General features: G+C 43.8%; 1 pseudogene; it reads left to right on the top strand.

Annotated features, from left to right (window-relative positions):
• LOC114787901 (zinc finger protein 521-like) overlaps positions 1–24,362 on the top strand; it is a 52,716-nt pseudogene that overhangs the window by 7,552 nt on the left and 20,802 nt on the right.

The following is a 24,362-nucleotide window of genomic DNA, read 5'->3' as shown; positions in this document are numbered from 1 at the left end:
GGCAAGTCCTTGATGCCGACACACACATGCAGCACATAGGCATTAGGGCTTTATATACACTGCTCCAAAAAATAAAGGGAACACAAAAACAATACATCCTAAATCTGAATGAATGAAATATTCTTATTAAATAGTTTGTTCTTTACATAGTTGAATGTGCTGACAACAAAACCACACAAAAATTAGCTATAGAAATCAAATTTACCAACCCATGAAGGTCTGGATTTGGAGTCGCACTCAAAATTAAATTAGAGAAACACACTACAGGATGATTCAACTTTGATGTAATGTCCTTAAAACAAAATGAAGCTCAGTAGTGTGTGTGGCCTCCATGTGCCTGTATGATCTCTCTACAACTCCTGGACATGCTCCTGATGAGGTGGCGGATGGTCTCCTGAGGGATCTCCTCCCAGACCTGGACTAAAGCATCCGCCAACTCCTGAACAGCCTGTGGTGCAATGTGGCGTTGGTGGACGAAGCGAGACATGATGTCCCAGATGTGCTCAATTGAATTTAGGTCGGGGGAACAGGCGGGCCAGTCCATAGCATCAATGCCTTTGTCTGCAGGAACTGCTGACACTCCAGCCCCATGAGGTCTAGCATCGTCTTGCATTAGGAGGAACCCAGGCCCAACCGCACCGGCATATGGTCTCACAAGAGGTCTGAGGATCTCATCCTGGTACCTAATGGCAGACAGACTACCTCTGTGGCTGTGCGGCCCCCCCAAAGAAATGCCGGCCCACACCATTACTGACCCACTGCAAACTGGTCCTGCTGGAGGATGTTGCAGACAACGGAACGTTCTCTACGGCGTCTCCAGACTGTGCTCAGCGTGAACCTGCTTTCATCTGTGAAGAACACAGGGCGCCAGTGGACACAGCAGACCTTCTTGCCACAGCTTGCATTGATGTGCCACCCTGGATGAGCTGCAGTACCTGAGCCACTCGTGTGGGTTGTAGACTCCGTCTCATACTACCACGAGTGAAATTACCGCCAGCAATCAAAAGTGACAAAAACATCAGCCAGAAAGCAGAGGAACTGCGAAGTGGTCTGTGGTCACCACCTGCAGGACCGCGCCTTTATTGGGGACGTCTTGCTAATTGCCTGTAATTTCCACCTGTTGTCTATTCCATTTGCACAACAGCATGTAAAATTGATTGTCAATTAGTGTTGCTTCCTAAGTGGACAGTTTGATTTCACAGAAGTGTGACTGACTTGGAGTTACATTGTGTTGTTTAAGTGTTCTTTTTATTTTTTGAGCAGTGTATATATGAATTATATAGAGAGAATAGGGGAAATAAACATAAAATTATTGCCACAATGTTAAATAATAGAACTAAAGGACTTTCAATAAGTAAGGATCTGAATATGTAGCAGTATCTACATTTTACAGTGATGCCTTTCTGCATATACTGTCTTAAATAATGTAGTAAAAAGCACACTCACAATTTGCAAATTGCATTGATTACAATCACAAATTGTGCACCTCTAATTTGCACCAGTCCATTATTAGACTAACATTATCAGACATACGTATAGGAATTTCTTACATTTGCAGACCTTTTAGAAATGATATGCAATACCCGCCGTGCCGAACAGAAATAAACAGCATGAACATGTACCGATCAGCCACTGATTGTGGGACCACTGACCACTGTGTGTGGGATATTCCTGGTGAGCGCTGCTCAGTAACTAGACTGCCAACGGACTGGTGTCAGGGTCATGGGCCGCCCAGGCTCCTTGAGGTGAAAAGGGAGGCTATATACCTGACGGCACGAAAAATGACTGTCCGACCGGGGTCCCGCCGCACAACTCGCAGCAGGTGCAATGTCTCGGTGGCCCAGAGCTGATTGGTTGGAGCAGTGTCTGTCTGGCCCTTCTATAACGTGGAGGTGTGCTGAACCGGAAGCTGGGGCTGCAGAGGTCGATCGATGATTCGTATTTAGAATATGACAATGGACTCTGTAACCTGAAAAGAATGTCTGGAGGTGCTGAAGCAGACCCTCCTTTCTAACTATCTTTTTCTATCTCTCTCTCTCCCTCCCTCCCCGCTTGCTCCTGGCAGTAGAAGATCATGTGACTGAAGACCACCTTGCTCCGGGGCAGAGTGCCATTGCAAACGGTAACACTCACAACGTTGTCAAACTGTTTTGTGCTGTGTGTGTGTGTGTGTGTGTGTGTGTGTGTGTGTGTGTGTGTGTGTATGAGCGACCGAGGCCAGATGAATGCTCGCTGTCACCTCGCCGGCGTCTCCTCTGGCCTGCAGGCTCGGCGCGCTAATCCAGGCCAGGCTTGAGCAGCAGCAGTCTGAGCGAGGCTCCGGACTGCAGCTCTTATTTCATTTGTCTCTGATAAAGGTCAGGTCTCCTGTGTGGTTATTTTAAACCTGATATGGATGACTCTGCCCAGCGGCCGGGGAGACACCCAGCGCACCGAACAAACACGCGCCGCGACGCATGGCCATCCCTAACACACTTCTGAGCCCCTCCACCTAGAACTGGAGGAGAGCTGCATGCACACACCTCATGGTCGGAAGGTTCGACCTCTCTGTATATTAACATATATCAAAAGGCCTTTATTATTAATAACATGTAAAAAAGCTGCGGGAAATAAGATGCTTTGCAATTCAAAAGCAGATGATTTTGAATCAATCCAGCAAAAAAAAAACCTTTTTTTTTTCTTTGTTCAAATATGGGGCCTGTATCCTTAATCAAAATCAGTTCAGATCATAAAACAAGTGAAGATCCACACCTCTTGATGTTGTTTTTATAGTGGACCAATTGAAATGCACATATTATCCATTAGCAATAATAATAATAAAAAAAAGCATGAAGCCATTATTGATAAGGAAAGTACTGTTTCAGTAATGCAGTGGTACCACACCATTTTACCCCACTGCTCCCTGTGCGCCTGTCTTGGCTGCCCACTGCTCACCAAGGGTGATGGTTAAAAGCAGAGGACACATTTTGTTGTGTCACCATGTGCTGTGCTGCAGGGTTTCACAATGACAATCACTTCACTTTCACTTCACTTATTCTCCTTGTTTTTTTACTGTAGGCAATATAGAGTCTATATAGCATACAGGATTATATAGTTTTGATTATCCTATAGGGTGTGGGATTAGGATTTTATATGGATGTTAACAAATGTAATTTTGGCAACTTCAGTTGAAATTGTGCTTGACCCTCTGCAATCTCTAGCGCCCCCCCCCAAGGGGGTCATGAACCACAGGTTGGGAACCACCACAGTAGAGGAGTATGAATAGTATGTCAAACCCACAGTGTTGAGTGGATCTCTTCGGTGAGCATGCGTAAGGGATGAAGTGATGCACAGTAATGTAACGTTCAGAAAAACTCTCGTTAAACATCTCTGCTGTATTTGAGCTTGTGCACGTGGAGCGTTGCGACTTGGCCTGATGGAGGATGAGGAAACTCAGAACCCAGAACGCAGCATCGGCGTATCAAAATGATGTAACATGAAGGTAACGAGAGCGTTTGTTGTCTCGATGGCATCTTTGTGTTTGCTGTGTGCTGATATTCAGCCACTGTTCTTTCAAGTCACAGAGATGCAGCATCTGGGATGCTCCACGGGTTCTGCGCAAACTGGACCTGTTGTGCTAGTGATGGTCTCCAACGTAGAGCTGGTGGAGATGTTCTAGGTGCACGTCATATATTACTGTGGTCAACGGTGAAAGATGGCGGATCAGCATGTGGTGGTCCGAACTGAGCAAGTGACTTGACATGACAATCCCAATGGAATAAATAGAAAAAGTAAAAATAAGTATGAAAGTATGTTTATTGTTGATTATTGGCTTCATGACATGAGATTTGGTCTGAAGGAGATTGTCCGTTTTCATGCACGCTTTTCTACTGCGTGGAAAATAGTGGCGAATATAGCGACTTGGACGTGTATAACAGGCTTAATGCCGTTTCTTGAAATTTTTACATGGGTGGAATCTTTCTTTTAGTAGCAAAACATTTTGCCATGAGTGGCATTCGAAGTTTGCAGATTGTTCCAAGACGTTTTCATCCATTTAAAATGCACGATATTGATCCACGGCGACCGATCTTTCGTTTTCGAGGAAGAGTTTAGTCTTTTGCGAGCAGGTGGCGAGGGGGTTAAACACGGCGTTGGGTGGCTGCCTGTAATTATAAGCACATGCTCCTCGTGATCGGCCTTCCTCCCTCGCTCTCCTCTCCTGGTCTCTCCTTTTTTTTTTTTTTTTTTCCCGCCGTTCCGAGAGGGCGCCGGGGCTGTTGAAGTGGAGCGGACTGAGCCGGACTGATCTTAGAGAGGTGCAGCAGAGATCAATGCGCCGCAGGAACCGCACCGCAGGGCGGAGCGAGCGAGAGAGAGAGAGAGAGAGAGAGAGGGGAGGAAGGAGAGTCTTCTGCTACAGCAGCCTCTATTATTCATTTCCTTTGTTGTACAACTGCACTAATGGCGACAAGACGGCGTGCTCGATACCGCAACCCCTCACGTGCAGGGAGGGCAGATAGCGCGAGAACGGGGGGGCTCGTTCTCCGTGTCCAAGTCTGACCACTCGGACCCTGCGCCGTATGCTGGCAGTGTGGCGATGTCACAGGCCACCCAGACGCCCCAGTTCTCCACGTCGCTCTGCCCCTCCTTGGTGGCTTGCTGCATGTCCCTCTGACGTTCAGAATGCAGATCTCCTTATTGAGATGCGCGGCTGTCTGGCGGAATCTGCGCCCCGGCGTGGCCCGAGACGGGGCAGAGCCCATTTACTGATCTGAGGACGCCGAAAGTGACAGGAAAGAGCTGCAGACTGGAGCGCCGCCGAAGTTCAGACGTTTCCTTTTTTCACCCTACTGTCTTTTTGCCTGTAATGAGACTCCTCCATCCATGAGGAAAAGGTTTTTCAATCTTAATGTCCTCCAGTTGCCTCTGAAGTGGATCTGGCACCTTTGATCAGCCCGCCGACATGCAGAAGCTGCCTGTTTTAGAATAAAATCTTAATTTGGCCTTGGGGGTTGGGGGAAGGAGGAAGATGAAGATTACAGACGGGAGTGAAGGATGAGTCCTCTGGTCTCCTCCGAGCTGGGAGGTCTTCCATCGAATCCCCCGCTCCCTGCGGGTTTGAACCGAGTCCATGTCTGTTGGACTCGGCGTCGAAACTCCCCGCGTTCTGGCCAAGCCCCGCCCACTGACCTCATCTCCTCCCGCTTTCGAGCTGCGCGAGCCCCGTTCTGGCCCGGCTCCCGAGAACAAAATGCCTGATCAGAGACGCGCCGCCGCTGCCATGCATTAGCCCTGATTTTCCCGTCGCTTTTCCGGGGCTGGAGCGAGTGAGCGGGTTTTTCCTTCGGCTGCGCCAGAACTTGTCTTTTCTGCCACGACGTGACCTATGTTGGTGTTGGGGGGCGCCCTGGTTCCCTCTTGGGGGACTGCGAGTGTTTACCCAGCAGGTTGGCGGGGTGGCAAGGCGGTGGAGAGAGCATCAATTAAAGCTCGATAAATATTTAAGGGCAGCCGTGCTCAATAACGTTAAGGTGGGGGCGAGCGGCCCCGGTCCGTCGTGGGAAAGGTGAGAAATGATAAATGTCACCAGGCCTCGACGGCTGGGAGGGCTGAGCGATGACAGTTGCCGCGGCAACGAGTAGGATGTTGTGCAGGTTATTTCTGATGCCATCAATCAATGTCCACCAAAAATCCAGGAATAAAAACATCCCTCTCGGCTCACACCTGAGGATCACATTACTGCAGCAAGATATTATGGGCTCTGATCATAATTAGCATTTCTTAAAATGAAATTGGACCCAAAGATAAAATTGAGGGGAAAAACTGAAGAAAAAAGTAAAATACCAGGTGAAACTAAAAATCAAAAATTTTCCTTTTACATTAAATTCAAGTCCAAGCATGTTGTATTGATACATTTGAAGAGGACCCCCCCCCCCCCCCAAATAAATAAATAAATAAATAAATTTTTTTATTGTAGTAGAAACACAATGATTGGGCACAAATTATATTTATAAATGAAATATTTGGTTAAAATATATATATTTTTTTTTTCGTCAATTAAAGTAAATTATTTTTTTTGTTGTTTTTAAATCAGTCACTGAAATCTTAATAAACTGCCATTTATAAAATGGTGACTGGCACTGTGTGTTAAGCTTATCCAGTGCCATTGCCAGTGTGGAGATGGAGGGGATTCATGCTCATGATGCCCACCATTACTAGTCATTGACAAAGAGGTTAAGGAAGGTTTAACAAACATGGTTATCAGAGGAATTATTATAGGCAGCAAGAGTGCGTTCTGTTTGATTGAGGGATTTTCAAGTCGGTATGTCAGCACCAGCGTTTCAAGGCTCACCGTCTGATTGGCAGTCTGTCGTATTACAGCGCCATTGATCCCCCATCTCCTCCAGACGGGACTCGGGTAGGAGAACGTCCACATCCGATGGATTAATGACTCCAAAGCCAGATGCTCCGGACAACAGTTCTGACATTGAACTCTAATCCGCCGGATCACTGCGACCCCCTTTAACCTGTCTGGCAGGAAGCGCAGAATCTCTATGAGTTTGCAATGTTCCCATGGGTCCATGGGGCCGGGGAGGGGCGGTTTTCTCCGGTTGGTGGGCTTTTTGTCTCGTCTAGAATTCTAGAAGTGTCTGTCAGTAGGAGAGACAGTCAGCATTGGGTGCATTGTGAGTGACATTCCGTTGAGTCAGGTGACCTCACCGTGTGAGTGCTCAGACCCCCGAACTGCCCTCCTGGTTTCTGGCGCTTTGTGCTCAGATCTAGATGTGGAACCCAGTTTCTAAATGGGGGCAGAATTGAGACGGAGACGATGATGATGATGATTATTATCATGTGCATTATTTAGTCCAGTGTGAGGCTGGAGTGGGTTTCAGACTCACCTACTGGGTGGGCCTACAGGCTCAAATATGTGTGGAAGGCAGCATAGTCCCCTACTGTGTGTGTGTTTGTGTGTGTGTGTGTGTGTGTGTGTGTGGAATTGCTTGCAGATATTGATGTGTGCAGCTCTCGGGCGCCTGTGAACATGGCTAAATTATTCAGAGAAGTGTGTCACATCGAGGCCGTAACACACACCAGTCGGCGCGGTGAAATGCTGCAGAAAATCTAGAGATGAGATGCGAGAAAATGACCCCTCGCCCCTGATTCGGCCTGTCCTGGTGCCACCCCACAGAGCCAGGATTCCCGCCAGAGAGGGCTGAGGATGAAGAGGGGCTGGGTCTGAGGAAGAGGCAGCGCTCTCCAGCCGTCGGGGAGGACGAGGAGGAGGAAGAGTCCGGGCTGCACAGCTGCCGCAGCTGCCGGCAGGTGTTTGAGTCGCTGAGCGATCTCACCGAACACAAGATTAATCACTGCCAGCTGACAGGTAAACACACACACACACACACGCACACACACACACACACACACACACACCGCACCGAGCAGCTTGGCACACACACTCACACAAAACCTTGATCTTTTCACTCTTGCTCTTTATCTCTCATAGTTGCATGCTTTTTAGGTTTTTGATTAGGTTTAGGGGTTTTTTCCTCTCTCACTTACTGTTTTTTTTTTTTTTTTTTTTTTTACACACAAACACACACACTCACACATATATACACACACACACACACACACACTGGGAAAATATGTTGTGGTCCAAACCAAACAGAACCTAATTTCTTCACAGAATTAATGCACATTTATTCTGGTTTCTTGTGTTTTCTCCATCTGTAATCTCTCCCTCTCATGAGGACTGTGTGCGTGTGTGTGTGAGTGCGCGCGTGTGTGTTTTGGCAGTGGAAAAACTTGCCTTGTATTAGATTAGACCACACACATCACATCACACACCAGTACAGGGACAGGCGGGAAGACTGGTGCGTGTTAGTAGGTCTGAAGCCCCTGGCAGGTCGTGTCTTTGACTGCCTGATGTATGATGGCAGCTAAAAATACCACGGCAGGGAGGCAGGACACACACACACACACACACACACTCTAGAACTAATGATGTCATTTGACAATGTTTGCCTGTGTGTCCTCTTCATCACTTCTGCAAAAACAAACTTTCCTCAATTCGCTGATTTGTGTGAAGCTGACGTTGAAAGGGTGAACACACACACACACACACACACACACACAATGTTGTCTTCCACAATTAATCCAGTTGGATTTTCCCCACAACTCCACCTCAAAAGTCCCTCTTACTGCAAGAAATTGTCCTGAAAGTACCCCCAATAAATCTAAGAAACAATTTGTAATACAAATATATATATATATATATTTTGTTGTAAATACTGAACAAGTAGTTATTTATATTTTTTTAATGTACATTTATATTTTTATAAATGTACATTAAAAAAATATAAATAACTACTTGTTCAGTATTTACAACAAAATATATATATATATATATATTTGTATTACAAATGTTCTAAAACGTAGGGGGAAATTTCCCAAAAAATAGAAGTTAAAGGGTTCATTTTAATTTGTTGTGAGTGGTGTAGGTTTAGGTCTTGTTACACCACCGTGGAGATGTTATAGCGATTGAAAAGTAAGTGTGTGTGTGTGTGTGTGTGTGCGCGCGCTCGGCTCTTTGCAGTTTTTGGGACACTTTCAGACGATGTCATGTCCGTAATTTTCTCCATGATTAATTTTGCGCTGCTGCAGACGTCCTGGTTTTTAAACCTGCCTGAAGAGTGTCCTTCTACAAATCAGCCCTACAAATTACTCTTGCAATGCTGTATTTTTATTTTTTTTTTACTACGCCCCCCTTGTTGAAGCTAAAAAAATGAATATAATTGCCATTAGGCTTTGGTGCTAAAAAATTCAATTTGTATTTTTTGGTACAGAATTGGACTTTGCTGAGTTAATCTGTTTGAGGTGGATTATTTAAATCAATTCAATCTCAAGATTATACATTTTATTTGAAATAAAAACACTCATGTTGACATGCTTGGTGACTCCAGGTGTGATCGATGCTGCAAATTCAGAACGACCACACCCCAGAGAGAGAGAAACAAAAGGAGCGAGGGAGGCATAGAGAGATGCAGCCCGCCTCCTCAAATCAATGACGGCCATCGCCCGGCCAGCCTGCGGGACCTTCTTAACACCTTCAGCCACTGCACTGCGCCGGGGACGCCGCCGCTATAGATCGGCCCGCGACCCTGATGCAATTGGTGCTATTGATCAAGCTGATGCTTGGCTGCAGGAAAGAACCGGGAGAAGAGAGAGACGAAAGAAAAAGAGGAGAGGACTGCAGGGAATTGTCCCCAGAGACCCCGGCATCTCCATCTAGGGCGCGGGTATTGAAATCTGCGACCACGCCCACGCCCTCCCCAGGGGGCGCGGGCTGGGCTGCCGAAGGTGCCTGAGACAGGGCCGGGCGGGAGGAATTCTCCCCTGGAGGCGGGTGGGGGGCTGGGCTGGGCTGGTGCAGGAATGCTCTCTCCAGCGGAGGGGCCGGCCTCTGGGGCCGGCTCCTGGCTCCAGCCCGGCGGAGGATCGGGTTTCCATGGCAGGCCCAGCATCCTGCTGTCCCGGCCTCCGGTTGCCCTGGGGAACCGAGCAGGAGGAGCTCCGTTTCTCTCCCAGTCGCTTCAAAACTCCGAATGCTGCCTGCCTGCTGCACCGAGCACACAGACCATACTGTACCACACATGGAGGCCACACCCCGCTCCTGTCCCACCTTGAAGACTGCTGGTTTAACCCCTTGTCCTGTGACCTTTTGAATTAGGTACCTTTTCCTGTTCTCTAGGCTGAGCGATGAAGCTGCGACGGTCGCAGGCTGAATAAATGGGGAGGGGCTTAATGGATTTTCCCATGGATCATTTCAGATTTTAGCTTCAAAGGTTGGCCGAAGGTCACTGAACCTGCTAACCTTTACGTAAAGAGCATAGATCCTGCAGTTCAGATTCAGTTTTATTGTCATCCCAGCATCCCAGGCAGTGGGTGACGTTACACTTAATTACATATTCAATGCACATCACTGAAATACTGACATAAATCAGAGTAAATCTGTGGAAGCTGCCCTCTTGTCTTCATTTAGGACCCGAATGCAGTGGGGAATAAATTACTTATAATATATTTTCTGCCTGAGAAACATAAACTAGGAGATGAGGTGGGTTTTTTTCTCACCACTTTGAGCATTTAGGTTTATTTGATTTCAGTTTTTTCACACAAACAGGTTCATGGCGTTTAAACCAAGGGTGGAAATTTAACATGTTAATTGCGATTTAATTCATTCGAAAAAATTATTTTAGCTCAATCGCACTTTGAATTCAAAGCGAAGGAGAACTGTTTTCAGTGGCCGATGTCCTCAATGTCCATGTCCTGTTATCGATTACATTGACCAGGGCTCTCAAGTCATTTCAGCATTTCAAAGTTCACATGCCACATTTCTGGCATTTCTCACGTTTTCGAAATTATTAACGTTTACCGCACAGAAATGCCTACAGCGTGTTTTACAAGCCAATCAAAGCTGTCAATTTCCGCCACGCGTCCCATGACCAAGAGCTTGACACTATTCATGTCCATGTCAATTATTTGATTTTGGCCTCTTAAAAAAAAAAAAAACCCGCATGTGACCGTACTGGAGTCTGCAGACAGGCTGGCTGCGTTACATATGACCGCATTTCACACCGCAGGCACGTGCAGCTGCGCTTCCTTGTGATGTTCCTCTTCACCTCTGCTGCGTCTTGGCGTCTCGTGCCACTCTGGTATGGAGGGACTCCCGATAATGAGGTTCTGAGCAGGAAGTGGGGTTTGAAAGGAGACCCGTGAATGGCCTGAACGGCCTCACGCCCGCCCGCCTGCGCATCCTTTGTTTGGCGGCGATGTGTGCGGACGCACGTTGCGTGTGTGCATGTTTGCAGTGTTAACTGTAGCATCATTAGAAATTCAGAGCAGAAACAGCCTCGCGAGGACACCTCCCCTCTCCGGGTTCGCTGCGGTGCATTATGCACCGTATAAACTATTTATTGGCCTTTGTCAGCGGTGCGGCACTTTATGCAGAAACACAATCAGACGAGTGCTGGGAGAGGTGCTTTCGCTGCAGGCGCAGGAAACCTGGATGCCACTGAGCTACTTCTGTGTCCTCTCGTCCCACATGGCACACACATTGACACACAGACACATGCCTGTGCCACTGTAGGAAGTAATGTTCACACAGGATGTCAGAATCCTTGCCATGGGCCACGGTCTTAACCCATTACACACTCATGCAGGCCACGGGCCTGAACACACCCTGCTGCTCTGCTGTCGCAGATTGTGGTCTACCTCATATTATTCTACCTCTAAATACACCAGTGGCGTATGTGTTTATTTTTCATGTTGAGCTTTTTTTTTTTTCTGCACTTTACTTGATATTTCTGCGGTCTAGATTGGCCGTATATAAAGGTCCCTTATTATGAAAGCAAAAGTTTTTATATGGGTCTTAGTGAGCTCCTAATTACAGAATTACAGCCACTTTGATCCAGTCCAACAATGAGATTCCCCAGGACGCGCCGTTTCGGTGTCTGTAGCTTTAAATGCTAATGAGGGCAGGACGAGAGTGGCCTGTAGAAGTTGAGGAAAGGACGTCATCAACACCATTCACCAACCACAATGTTTGGCGCAAACAGGAAGTTGGGTTTTTTTTAATTCAAATGTAATTAATTCAGAGTATCACGTGACAGAACTATGATGACATAAGGGAACAAATTCCAAATCCAACCATCTGAGCTGCCATTCTTGGAACGCTGAAGCAGAATAACCATAGCACTCTTTACACCTATCACCATTTCTTAAAGTTGCACAGTCCAGCATACATTATACTGTGTGTTTTCCCCTTTATAACCTTATAACGATGGACAGTGGTGTGTGTGTTTGATTTATACAGCAATAGCAGCAACCCTTGGTAGACGTTAGTCTCCTTGGTTACCACTGTCAGCATGTTTCTTCTTCTCAGGACGTATCAGTGATATACTGTGAAGACGAGGGAACGGTCTCAGAAACGCTTCTGCTCTGATTCTTACCGTAGTATTTTTTTTCTCTCCTGCTTGCCCATCGATCCAGACAATAGCGCAGTGAGAGGTGAGAGCGGTTTGCATTTTTTACATGTGATTGCATGTTGGCTCCTGATGATGGGAGCCTGGCAGGGCTCAGTTTTTTTTACATTAAATGTTAATGTTGCTCTGTCTGTCTGGCTGGGTGCATTGCCAGGCGCTGGGGTCCCTGTTGGCACGCAGAGTCTGTACATAGAGGAGAAACATAAAGTGATACACAACAGTCATGAAATGTGTCCTCTGTATTGAACCAAACACCTTAGTGAGCAGTGGGCAGCCATGAAAGGCTCCTGGGGAGCAGAGTGTGGGGTTCCACGGGACCTCTGTGGCACCTTGGCGGTTCAGGATTTGAACCTGCAACCACCTTACCTGCTACGCCACGACTGCCCCATAGTCAGACAAATCTGCACCTAGCTAGAGAAATCAGATCATAGACACACACAGACACACACACACACACACACACACATATCAATACACAATCATCAATGAGTGTGTTTGTTTAATTTAAGGTGGGTTGTTAAAAAAAAAAAAAAAAAGTGTAAAACTAATACAGAAATACATCGACCTCTCACACACACATTCTCACCCTTTGCATTTATTATGCTCATGGGTTGATGCCGGATGGGTTACCTGGATCAACTAAGGGAGGGTCCAATAGAGAGATGGAGTGATGTGAAGAGACTGAAGGGAGTATTAATGAAATATGTCTCTACCTCCTATTGTAAATTGTGCTTTGTTCTTTTTAATCATTATTCTTTTTGGAACAAAACAATGCAGAGATAAACCCCAAGTATGAATAAGTGCACCAGAACACTTGTTGTGGTCACATGCTCACGCTCTCTGCTCAGCCTAACAGGTGTCAGACGTGCTGGTTACAAATGAGCGCCTGCTCTGTTGTTACCGACTGAATTAATAAACAATCACAAGAAGTGTGAAACATAATCAAACACACACACCACGTAATTATGATTTTCCATTAGCATATCAAATGCCAGAGAGCTTTTCGGGGTGTCGTGCTTTTTCAAGATAATGCGCGTGTGTGTGTGTACGTGTACAGGTGTGGCTTGCATCACCCAAACCTCACACCCTATGTTGTCTATATGAACATGTTTTGTGAACAAATGAGTTCTTTGTGGTTTTGTCCCTTAAACCGAAGACTGTGTTCTTTGTGCACGGTTTTTAATTGCATCAATATGCACCGTACGCATCAATAGTAGAGAGATAAGCAGCAAAACCTGAAAATGGGGTCAGGATATTCCACGATGACAATATTTATTACAACTTCAGCTGTAATTTGATTTAACTACCATATACAAACTCATCAGTGTCTTATTGGTGGACTTAATAATCCCTAATAATCGTTGCAAATGTAAATGCACTACATCGCTATATCATGCATTTCAGAATATTCCTTTTTTTTTTTATATAAGCATTTACACTGGTATCGTATACTGCCCCCAGCAGGGCAGTGGCAGTGTACGGATGTGGCATTACAGCAGTGACCAGAACAGTAAGTCTCATGTTTCAGTGCTGTGTTACATCCAGGATCTTATCCTTTAAACAAGCCTTTGTAGACCTAGCCAGTCCAAGGCTGTAGTCTTTGGATGACGTCCTGTCTGCAGCACACGTCGTAGCAGGTTCCCATTGAACCTTGGGCTACATTGTCCTGTGATGGATGGGCGGAGCCTTAACAGATGCGATTTCTGTGCAACATTTGAAGAGGCCTGTGAATTGGGATGGCCTTGTTGCGCCACTCTCTCGGCCAAGAGACCCTGGAGGCATGTAGCCCTGGAATTGAGACATAGATATTTTTTTTCTTATTTCTGTGCCAAGGAGATCAGTATATACTTATCAGCCATAACATTATGAAGTAATTTTGTAAAAAAAATATTTTCAGAGACCAATCGATACAAAAAAATGACCAATTAGCACTGGTATGAATACTTATTCCAGTTTTAAATAGTTTCCGCGAGAGACACGTTTTAAACAAGGCAGCAGCAAAAGCAGTTCTGTTGCACTAAACTTGCTAGAAAATGTAAAAAAGCAAAAGCACTGGAAGTATTTCAGATATCAATTAGGTGAGCGGGGAAAACCAAAGGATGTGTGCTTCACAGTTCTCTCTATCAAAGTGAGCAGCAGGACCAATTTCGTAAAGCATTTGTAACAACACTCCGGATTATACGCCGAGTATCAAGAGGGGAGTAAAGTTGTTCAAACATAGAGCAATTAAAATATTCATTTTGTCAAGCAACACTGTTGAATTGAGTTAACTTTAAGAAGTGGCTGTATCTGGGGCGTGCACCTCTTTAGCTGCGCTGAGATTTTGAGGTGAACAAAAATGTCTTCTTTTTCAAGAGCTGAGTTGTCTGGATTTTTGAGCTGCTTAAAACCTTCGCTAGATAATCGTATTTACGTATTTACATAATCGTATTTATTCCAGCAAATAATGGGGGGGGGTTGTGTTACTAATATTAGTTTTATTAAACTTTTCCTCTGGGCTAGTCACACCTTGCCCTCCCAGACTATTCTTTTATATATATATTAAGAAGATTTAGTTTATCAATAAGTGTACATGAACAAAATCATTTTTTTGGGGGGGGTTTTACTCCCTCATAGTGTTCATAAAGGGCTTGAGTTTTGGGGGTGTCAATTGTAAAGCTCAATGAGATGTGCAGTGCATCCAGAAAGTATTCAAATTGCATCACTTTTTTTCCACGTTTTGTTAGCTTTTTCCCCTCTCAGAATTATACATACAACATGAAAATTATACATACAAGAATAAAAAAAGTATTCTTTGCCTGTTTCCCCTGATCACCCTTGATGTTTCTCCATCTTAATTGGAGTCCAGCTGTAGAGAAAACAGTCCCACAGTTGACAGTTCATGTCAGAGCACAAACCAAACAAAAAGTTCTGCTGCTTTGAAGGTCCCAATAGAACTGGCCGGCCACCTAAACTGAGTGATTGGGGGAGAATGGCCTCAGTCAGGGAGGTGACCAAGAACCTGATGGTCACTCTGTCAGAGCTTCAGAGGTCCTCTGTGGACAGAATAGAAACGTTTGGTGAAAGGAACGAAAGCCTGTATGGTATAGTGGTCAGACGAAAGCTACTCCAAAGTAAAAGCCACATGGCAGCCTGCCTGCAGTTTGCCAAAAGGCAGCTGAAGGTCTCTCAGACCATGAGAAACAAACTTTTCTAGCCTGATGAGACAAATATTGAACTCCTTGGTATGAATGCCAGACATGACGTTTAGAGGAAACCAGGCACTGCTCATCACCAGGCCAATACCATCCCTACAGTGAAGCATGGTGGTGGCAGCATCATGCTGTGTGGTTATAAGCTGCAGGAACTGGGAGACTAGTCATGGTAGAGGGCAAGATGACTGCAGCAATGTACAGAGACATCCTGGATGAAAACCTGCTCCAGAGCAGTCTTGAACTAAGACTGGGGCGACGGTTCATCTTTCAGCAGGACAACGACCTTAAACACACAGCCAAGATATCAAAGGAGTGGCTTCAGGACAACTCTGCACTCTAAAAACTGCTGGGTTAAAAACAACCCAATTTGGGTTATTTTGGTAACCCAGCGCTGGGTCAAAAAGGGACCAACCCAACGCTGGGTTATTTTGACCCAACAAGTTGGGTTACACGTTTAACCCAGCATGCTGGGTTGTGATTATTAACCCAACTATTAGTTAAAAATGACTACGCTGCTGGGTTGAATGGAACCCAAAATGGGTCAGAAATTTAATATAGAAACTTGTGATTAAAATTACTAAAATAAAAACAATTATACAGCAATACATATTTCAATAATGGAATTTTATTAATGACAAAACATGTAAAAAATGTGTCCATATGAACTTTTTTTTTCCATCTCCACCTCAACATTAAGACAATTTTTATGAAAATGTATCAAACTGTAGTCACAGTGTTTCTGGAATAAAGTCAGATTGAAGCCAAATTAACTTTAGAAAAACACAATTTGACATGTAAATGTTATGAAAAAAAGTTTTCTTATCATGCATAAACTAAGATATAAGAGTCATCTGTAAGAAACACACAACAAAGCAGGCATTAAGAACATCTATGCAGTAAGGATCAGATTTGGTCAAAATAAACTTGCAACTTTCCTAAAATGTGCACTCTGTAAAAAAAAAATAATAATACAATACTAGACACATCAAGCACAAGAAGAATCAGATACAAAATGAACAACTGCAAGTCTATTTGCTCTAATCACTGCAAAGTAATTGTACAACAATCAGGCATGAAGAGCTGTGCTATAAGCATAATTGGGTCTTACCCTGCTAGCTCATTCTTCAGCTTCTGAACCTTTGGAGGTAGCTCACTTCTACCTTAATTTCACATTGCCTGCTGAATGAAGGTAAACGTGTTTTCAAGCGCTTTGGGTGCTGCAGGTGAAGTGCGTAGGTTAAGCCAAACAAGAAGCACATTGCTTGAGGTAGGTTGGTGAGTGCTTCCCTTGCCCTCTCGGTTGATGCCCAGTCTTGAGGGGTTGAGTTATGGCAATGCTGGGCTTGCTGAACTGTTGTCCTCATAATAGAGGATTCCCACAGGGATGTCCATGGAGTCTCCATAGACTCTACATAGTGCAAGAAACATGACAAAAAGAGAATATGCAGGTTAACAGCAATTTGTCTACAATCAACTGTATAGAATTATCTAATATTATAGATTTTGTAATTTAATGTGATTTTATGTTAGGCACTGTAAACAATCTATTTTGTGTGTTTATATATAGGCGTCTTTCATGTTGTGACAGTAGGTGGTATATTACACAATTTGATATTTGAATGGTACAAATGGAGAAAGGGTTTACTCACTGAACTGCTCTTGAAGAACATAGATCTCCAAGAATTATTGGAAGTCCTCTCAGGACAAGGCATCTAATGGCTGTTGGCTCTGTGCTCTGCAAAGTGGTATAAAACACACTTGAATGTAGAACAAAGGAAATAAATCTTATATCAGTTTATTTGTCCATATAGAGAAATACCACAAGAGAACAGTTTATGTATTGAACTAACCATCAATATCATTATGAGAAGAAAAGAGAAATATCAACCCACCGTTGTGTTGTAGCAGGTCAGCTAATTGCTTTTCTATCCGACCTGTCTTCCTCTTGAAATTTCCATCAAAATTGGACACAACCCATCAAGAACACCAAAGAACTCTTCTTTAAAATTTCTACCAACAATCCTGTTAAACTCCAGGTAAACCTGAAAAATATTAAATATGCTCAGTTTTGATATTCAGGCAGAGTTATTTATAACACAAATAAACCTCTCTGAACATCATGTATGTAAAACAAATAAGAAAAAAAATACATTAAACGACACATTCACAAACCTGGTTTTCAGTCAAAAAAGCACTGGCCAGCGTTGGATCATCTGGTTGATGTCAGGTTCATCCTTTACAACCTCCTCTCGTCTAAGAACAAACATGATTCCTGATGCAAGCAAGGAAAGGGCTTAGTTCCTTCTTGCATAAGTTCCATATTTTAGCCTGTAACGTTTAAAAAACTGTGCTCTTCTCGCAGATAGTACTTGCATTTCCAAAGCATATTAAAGTGGCTTTAAACAAAACTAGTAGTGCAAAAAAAAAAACTGGCATATGTTGAAAGTGGGTGTTTACTTTTTCAAACCTACATTGAAATAATTTGAATTCTACAAAACTGTATGTAGATAAGTAGAGAGCTACTCTAAAAACACATTGCTGCAAGTATCAAATGCTCACTGTTCCCTTAAGATGACCTCATAATTACATGCATGTTTCAAACTACAAATGTTCCAGCAGTTTCTAATTTGAATAGAGAAAACTCACCTTGTTCATCCACAAAATGGTTCTCGTTGCAGCAAGCAAAACTCCTTTTAAAATAAAAAGTCCAAACTTGAGAGAAACAGACAAATGTAGACAGAAAGGTATACTTCTAAAATACAACATTGTATATGCAAAATAAAGCTTACCTATCTCCGTGTGAGTGAGTACACACAAATTGCTGGCCCCAATGCAGTCGCAAGATATTAAGCATTGTTAGCATAGCAAGTGTTAGTTAGCAAGAAAAAAAATTCTCCTCTGTCCTTCTACCCGCAGCTTTTGCCTCAGAATTTTTTTCCGCCCGTCTCCTAACCCCGCGGCTTTCCCTCATAAAATTATTTTTTCGCCCTTCAGAAATTTTTTTTTTCGCCCCTCAGAAACTAAAGACGGTGCAAAGACAATGGCGGCTCCTCTCGCTGATGTCCCAGGTAGTTGACGTGACGTGCGTGCTCTCTTTAAGGTCCGCGTTCCCAACCCAGCACCGCTGGGTTACAGATCGAGACCGATTTTCAACCCAAATTGGGTTAAATCAACCCAACAACAGACTCAACCCAGCATTTGGGTTGAAAAAACAACCCAGCGTTTTTTAGAGTGTGTGAATGTCCTTGAGTGGCCCAGCCAGAGCCCAAACTTCAGTCTGGTTGAACGTTTCATAAAATGGACGTGCAACAATGCTTCCCATCCAGCCTGATGGAGCTTGAGTGGTGTTGCAAAGAGGAATGGGTGAAACTGGCCAAGGATAGGTGTGCCAAAGCATCTGGCATCATATTCAAAAATACTTTCTCTGTGTGTGTGGGGACGGTGATTTGCTCAGTGTAACCTCAGTGACACCTTGGCGGTTTGGGATTCGAACTGGCAACCTTCTGATTCCAGGGCCGCTTCCTTAACCGCTAGACCACCACTGCCCCCAAAAAAGTGACTTGAGACTTGAGGCTGTCTTTGCTGCCAAAGGTGCATTGACAAAGAATCGAGCAAAGGCTGTGAATACATGTGATTTTCTCTCTTTTTTTTTTTTTTTTTTAAATACTTAAAAAAAATGGAGGGTTTGGCACATTTTTCACATTGTCATTATGGGGTGTTATGTGTAGAATTAATAGGTAAAATGTATTTAATCCATTTTGGATTAAGGTTGCAACATAACAAAATATCGTAAAGGTGATTCACGGTGAGTAATTTTGGTTGCACCGTACTATATTGATTTTGGGCAATAATACATTAAGGTTGGTGTCTTTGTAAATGTAATTGAATAGTATGTTGCTGATGTACCCGTCTATACCAGGATTTGGCGCTGAGGTTCAGCATTCCTGCACATACCCTGCCCTGCACCAGTGTTTGTTGAGTGCAAAACATTCTCGCTGTGATTGGATTTTAATCTAATAGCATTATCGCACCCTCCCATCTCCCAGCCCGTTTGGAGCCGATTGGCCGGCTCCTCTGGCAGCGCATCCTGATTTGCATCCCTAAAAAGCCCATGAGCCTCCTCTCCTGGCTCCGCCCGTACCGCTCCAGCAAAATCACCCTCACAAGATTAGACCGCGATGGTATCCAAACAATGAGCAAACCGCGCTGGAGCAGGGTGTCGTGGACGCCTGATCTGAATGTAAGGCGTTGCGCGAGGGTGCGGCAGGGGGGTGGGTGGAAATGTAATTTGTTTTGCACCTCAGGCAACTGGTCTTTGAGGCCTGTAAATATGCAAAAAGAGGCAGGCCATCAATATTCCAGCCCTTGATGGATACTAATCTCCAGTGCCGAAGAGACGGCGGCAGCACTTTTAAAGGCCTGCCACCACACCTGTGACAGGGAGACCAGAGGCAGTGGAGCTTTATCTCCTCATTTCATCTGACATTTAGTGGTACATTAATTCATCAAAACATAACATCGAATGTCTGTCGCCTCGTATCTCCACAGTTGGGGATCCTCCAGGTAACCAGAATATTCCATCCATCCATCTGGTCTTATGTGTTGGGAGATTACATAGGAACAAAAATTAAAGCATTAAAACTACAGAACCAAAAAGAACAGATAGGTGTGATGTGGTCCCAAGATGTAAGTGCATTAATTTTAGTTAGTTTTCCAGCACATTCCACAGATCTGTGGAATTTAGAAGGCAAGTTTTAGATGGACCTCCAGCCGTTGTAGTGTACGAGGACATTTTATTTCTTTTAAAAGAGGTTACTGCCATCATGGAATTCAGGTGTACATGGTCTAGAAGAACCTTTTTAGGCAGGGTACATGCCAACATCCACATAGGTGCAGATCCAGTGTCCAGAACATCATACTTCCTTGCCCAGTTTGTCTGCATACTGCTTCTTTCTTTTTTTTTTTTTTCTCCCCCAGGTAAAAAAAGACAAAGCTTCAATTGACCAGGAGACCTTTCTGAATGGTCCATGGTCCAGTTCTGATGGTCTTGTGCCTGCGTGACAATTGATAGATAGATAGATAGATAGATAGATAGATAGATAGATAGATAGATAGATAGATAGATGCATTTTATCATCACTATACAAGTACAGCAAAGAAAAATTTAAATAAAATACACAGTCTGGAGTATTTACAATTTAGAGTAAGCAGTAAGTTAAAGTTCAGGTAGGTGGGTGGGTGGGTGAGATGATTCGAATACACGTGAAATACAGAAGTACTCTGACAAATTAAAGTTTGTATTATTTAGAATTTTGTCCGAAGTGAAATGTTTTCAATTCCCGCACGTTGCTGAAAGGTTTTGGGGACAGGAACTCTTTATCTCACTGTGAGTTGGGATCCCTCCTGCCTTTCTCCAGTTAAATGTATAGATCCTTTGGGGAGCCCTGCTCAGTACTGCAGTGCTGACATGAGGAAGCTTTACTTCGAAAATGTCTCCTTCCTCTCTTATTAAAGAGGTCTGGCTCAGTCATCTCCTTCTCGCTCTCACAGCAGGACAGGTGTGAAGGTTCATCTTTAGAGCAGCTCAGACCTCCCTCCCACCCTCTGCTCTGATCTCCACAGTCATTCTGGAATCACAGATAAAGCTGCCCGAGGGGCACTTCACCTCAGAGCATCAGAACAAGCAGAACATGCCTGGAGCAGGTTATTTCTGCTGCTGTCCCTACCTCATTGTTTTAGGGGTATTATCTTCAGAATAAGAGCGTAGCATAATGCTGAGAAGAGCTGCAGGAGAATCACATGTTATGGGAGCTACACAACCTCTATGGTAGGACTTCACATTCTTTTGGTTAAGGAGCAACATGGTGCAGACTTATAATTGTAAGTAAGAAATGAGGTTTGCTTATAGAGCACAGGTCAGTAGAATACACAGGAAAAATAGAAAAAACTGTCACACAGAAGCAACAGTGTGTCCTGAGTGTTGATGAATGGAGCACTTTTAATGGCAGTGACTGCAAATACTGTCACCTTTAAAATGTATTTAAATGTTTTTGAGCCAAACTCATGCAGCAGAAGTGAAAAATGTATGCGCATTAGGGGTGTGTATTGGCAATGATCTCACAATATATGATGCGTATCACGATACATTGTGATACTGTACATATTGCTGTATTCTACAGTTCACTTGCCTGAAATTTCAAGCAGTAATTCAAAGTACCCAGCTGTACAGCGCCATCTACAGGACTGGAGGCTGTAGTCTCATCTCTGCTGACCTCACTAAAGAAAACGTTCAACTGCACCAAATGGTGGACTAAATTTGTATATTAAAATATCTCTATTTAATGTACCTGTATCAATAAAATATCATGTAATATATTTATCGATATTTTCTAACATCCATAATGCGTGTTGTGCCATTACATAATTGTAAAATGCGGAGTGAATGGAAGACTCAGCCATTGTTATAGTTTACTTATAACAATATTAATTTTACCTTTGAACAACTTTACTCCACTCTCAAAACGCCGCATATATTTCTGAGTGTTTCAAATGCTTTACTAAATTTGTCCTGCTGCTCGCTTTGGCCACCAGAACTTTAAAGCACTTCTTGCAAATGACTTGTCCAAATCTTTTGCTTTTTCCCCATTCAACTGGTTGATAATCAAAATACTTCCGGAGAGGGCACTTTTTACATTTTCTAACAAGCTCTGTGCTGCAGAATTAATGCTGGAGCTGCTTTTGCCGCTGCCATGTTTAAAACACTGGTAGCTGGGGGTGGGGCTTTTCACTGCAATGCCTGTTGAAGATTGTAGTTTGCCAGCAGTTTCCATGAACTGCAAGATGCAAAACTAGAATTCAAGTATCAATACAAGGGCTAATTGTTATTGAAATCGATACAAAAATGAATCGATTGGTATCTGAGAATCGAATACACTGCTAGGAGCAGAATCAAAAAAATTGAGATTGCCTAATACCATAGTGGTAAAACACTACTTTCAGAATAAGGAATAATTTTCCCATTTATTTACAATAAAATGCACATATTGAATATACAGGGTGGGCCATTTATATGGATACACCTTAATAAAATGGGAATGGTTGGTGATATTGAACACATTTTACACAAGTGGTCCGAAACTTGTAAATAACTCATGAAAGAATAAAGTTACGTTAAAACCATTTTTTTGTGAAATTACCGATAAATTTGATGTCACATGACCCTCTTCCAATTGAAAAAAAAACAAAAGTTGGATCCAAGATGACCGACTTCAAAATGGCCACTATGATCACCACCCATCTTGAAAAGTTTGCCCCCTCACATATACTAATGTGCCACAAACAGGACGTTAATATCACCATCCATTATCCACATAAATGGCCCACCCTGGATATAGAGGCCTGAAGACCCAGGTTCCAATTACTGCCATTGACAAGACAAGCAAGACAAGACTGTCCCCTGTAACTACTGATTGTAAGTCGCTCTGGATAAGGGTGTCTGATAAATGCCATAAATGTAAATGTATTGTAGGAAGGAAGAGACTGAGAAGATCCTGAGAAAATTAAAAAATTTTCAAGGAGGATTCAAAATCCTCATCCTTCATACGATCATGCATGGTTGTGTATCCAAGTGAGGTGTCCCATGTCCGTCTTCTGAGGTTTGAGAGAGGAGCTTGGTGTCTGGGCTGTGAAGTTACTCAGTGAAGTCACTGCTTTGGTTTCACCATGCATGTCTTTTGCATTGGCTTCAAGTCTATTCAGTTTCATGAGCCATGAGTCATAGCTCCAACCAACTGGCCTCGGCTGTGTTGGCTCCGAATTGCTTTCTTAGACCGTACTTTAAAATTAATATATTACATGAATACTTAACAATGAAGGATAATTGTTTGCCATGATCCATTTTGGAAAGTTTAGCTAATGTAACATAAAATTGGTTTATTTCACAGTTTTACCCAGATGCACAACTTGAGAGAGGCTGTGGTGACATTTCAGTGAACTCTGACCGTTTGCTCCTTACACAACCTCCTTACACAGAGGACACAGCAGTTGCTGGTTGCATCAAATGTAAAACTAAATCAAAAAGACTGGTTCTTAAAATCAAGACCTTTTATTATGGACCAGCCCAAACCTCTTTACCATCTTGCTTTCTACTTGCTTGTTCGAAAAACATCTGCACATACAGTATCTGACTATTAACATGTGTTAAAAGAAATAAGTTTCATTCATTAATTACTCCGGTTATTAGTATTGTTGTTCTGTTGTACAGGTTGTTGCTGTCAGTGGAATGTGGGTGGAGTAGAAGTAGGCGGCCATTTTACTCTGCTTTCACCACGTTAAGGATTAAGGATTTACCCCCAGGATGTGGTTCACTTGGACCTCAGCTGAGAGCCCCAACGCAGCCTTTTAGGCAGGCTGAGCGCGTGCTGAAAGTCATTATGCCGCCAATCGACATTCACCTTTCCTATTTACCTGCACACTGCCTGCGATGGGGGATCATTAGTTGGGAAGCATCAGAATGTGGTCAGCGGCCTCTTCCACCCGCGAGGTCATCGGCTTCAATCGTCTCCAAAGCCCCCCCATCCATCCATAAACACGTCAGGGCGGTCCTCTCCGCATACGGTTTGGATGGGGTTGGACTGTAGACTAATGTTTGGTGCTTCCAGAATGTAACTGAGATGTTAAAGTAACATAAAAGACATAATTTTTTAATATGTCAAGGAGCCCTTCTCGCTTTCCATCCATTCATCCATTCATCCATCCCCATCTTTAGTCTTTAATTACCTCTTTTTCATTAATTAGTCCCCTCTGTTCTTAATTAGCTTTGCTCTCCTTTTAACGTCTGCATCGTCCTGGAGCTGCTCTGTTATTTTATTCAAATTTTTTTATTATTATTCGTTCTGCGTATCTGTTCTTCATCTGTGCGCCTGGCCTTTACTTTCCTCTTTTCCCCACATTGCATTCCTCTTCATTTCCGTCTCTGTCTGCCCCCCCCCCTCCCGGTATGTTGTGTGTGTGTGTGTGTGTGTGTGTGTGTGTGTGTGTGTGTGTGTGTGTGGTGTGTGTGTGTGTGTGTGTGTGTGTGTGTGTGTGTGTGTGTGTGTGGAGTGATTTTACCCAGACACGCAGGGCTCAGGGTAAAGTAGGGTCCCTC

This window comes from Denticeps clupeoides, chromosome 4, assembly GCF_900700375.1.
Source record: "Denticeps clupeoides chromosome 4, fDenClu1.1, whole genome shotgun sequence".
Lineage (NCBI taxonomy): Eukaryota > Metazoa > Chordata > Actinopteri > Clupeiformes > Denticipitidae > Denticeps > Denticeps clupeoides.
The sequence above is the reverse complement of the archived record's forward strand: the minus strand, read 5'-3'. Positions and strand labels throughout refer to the sequence as shown.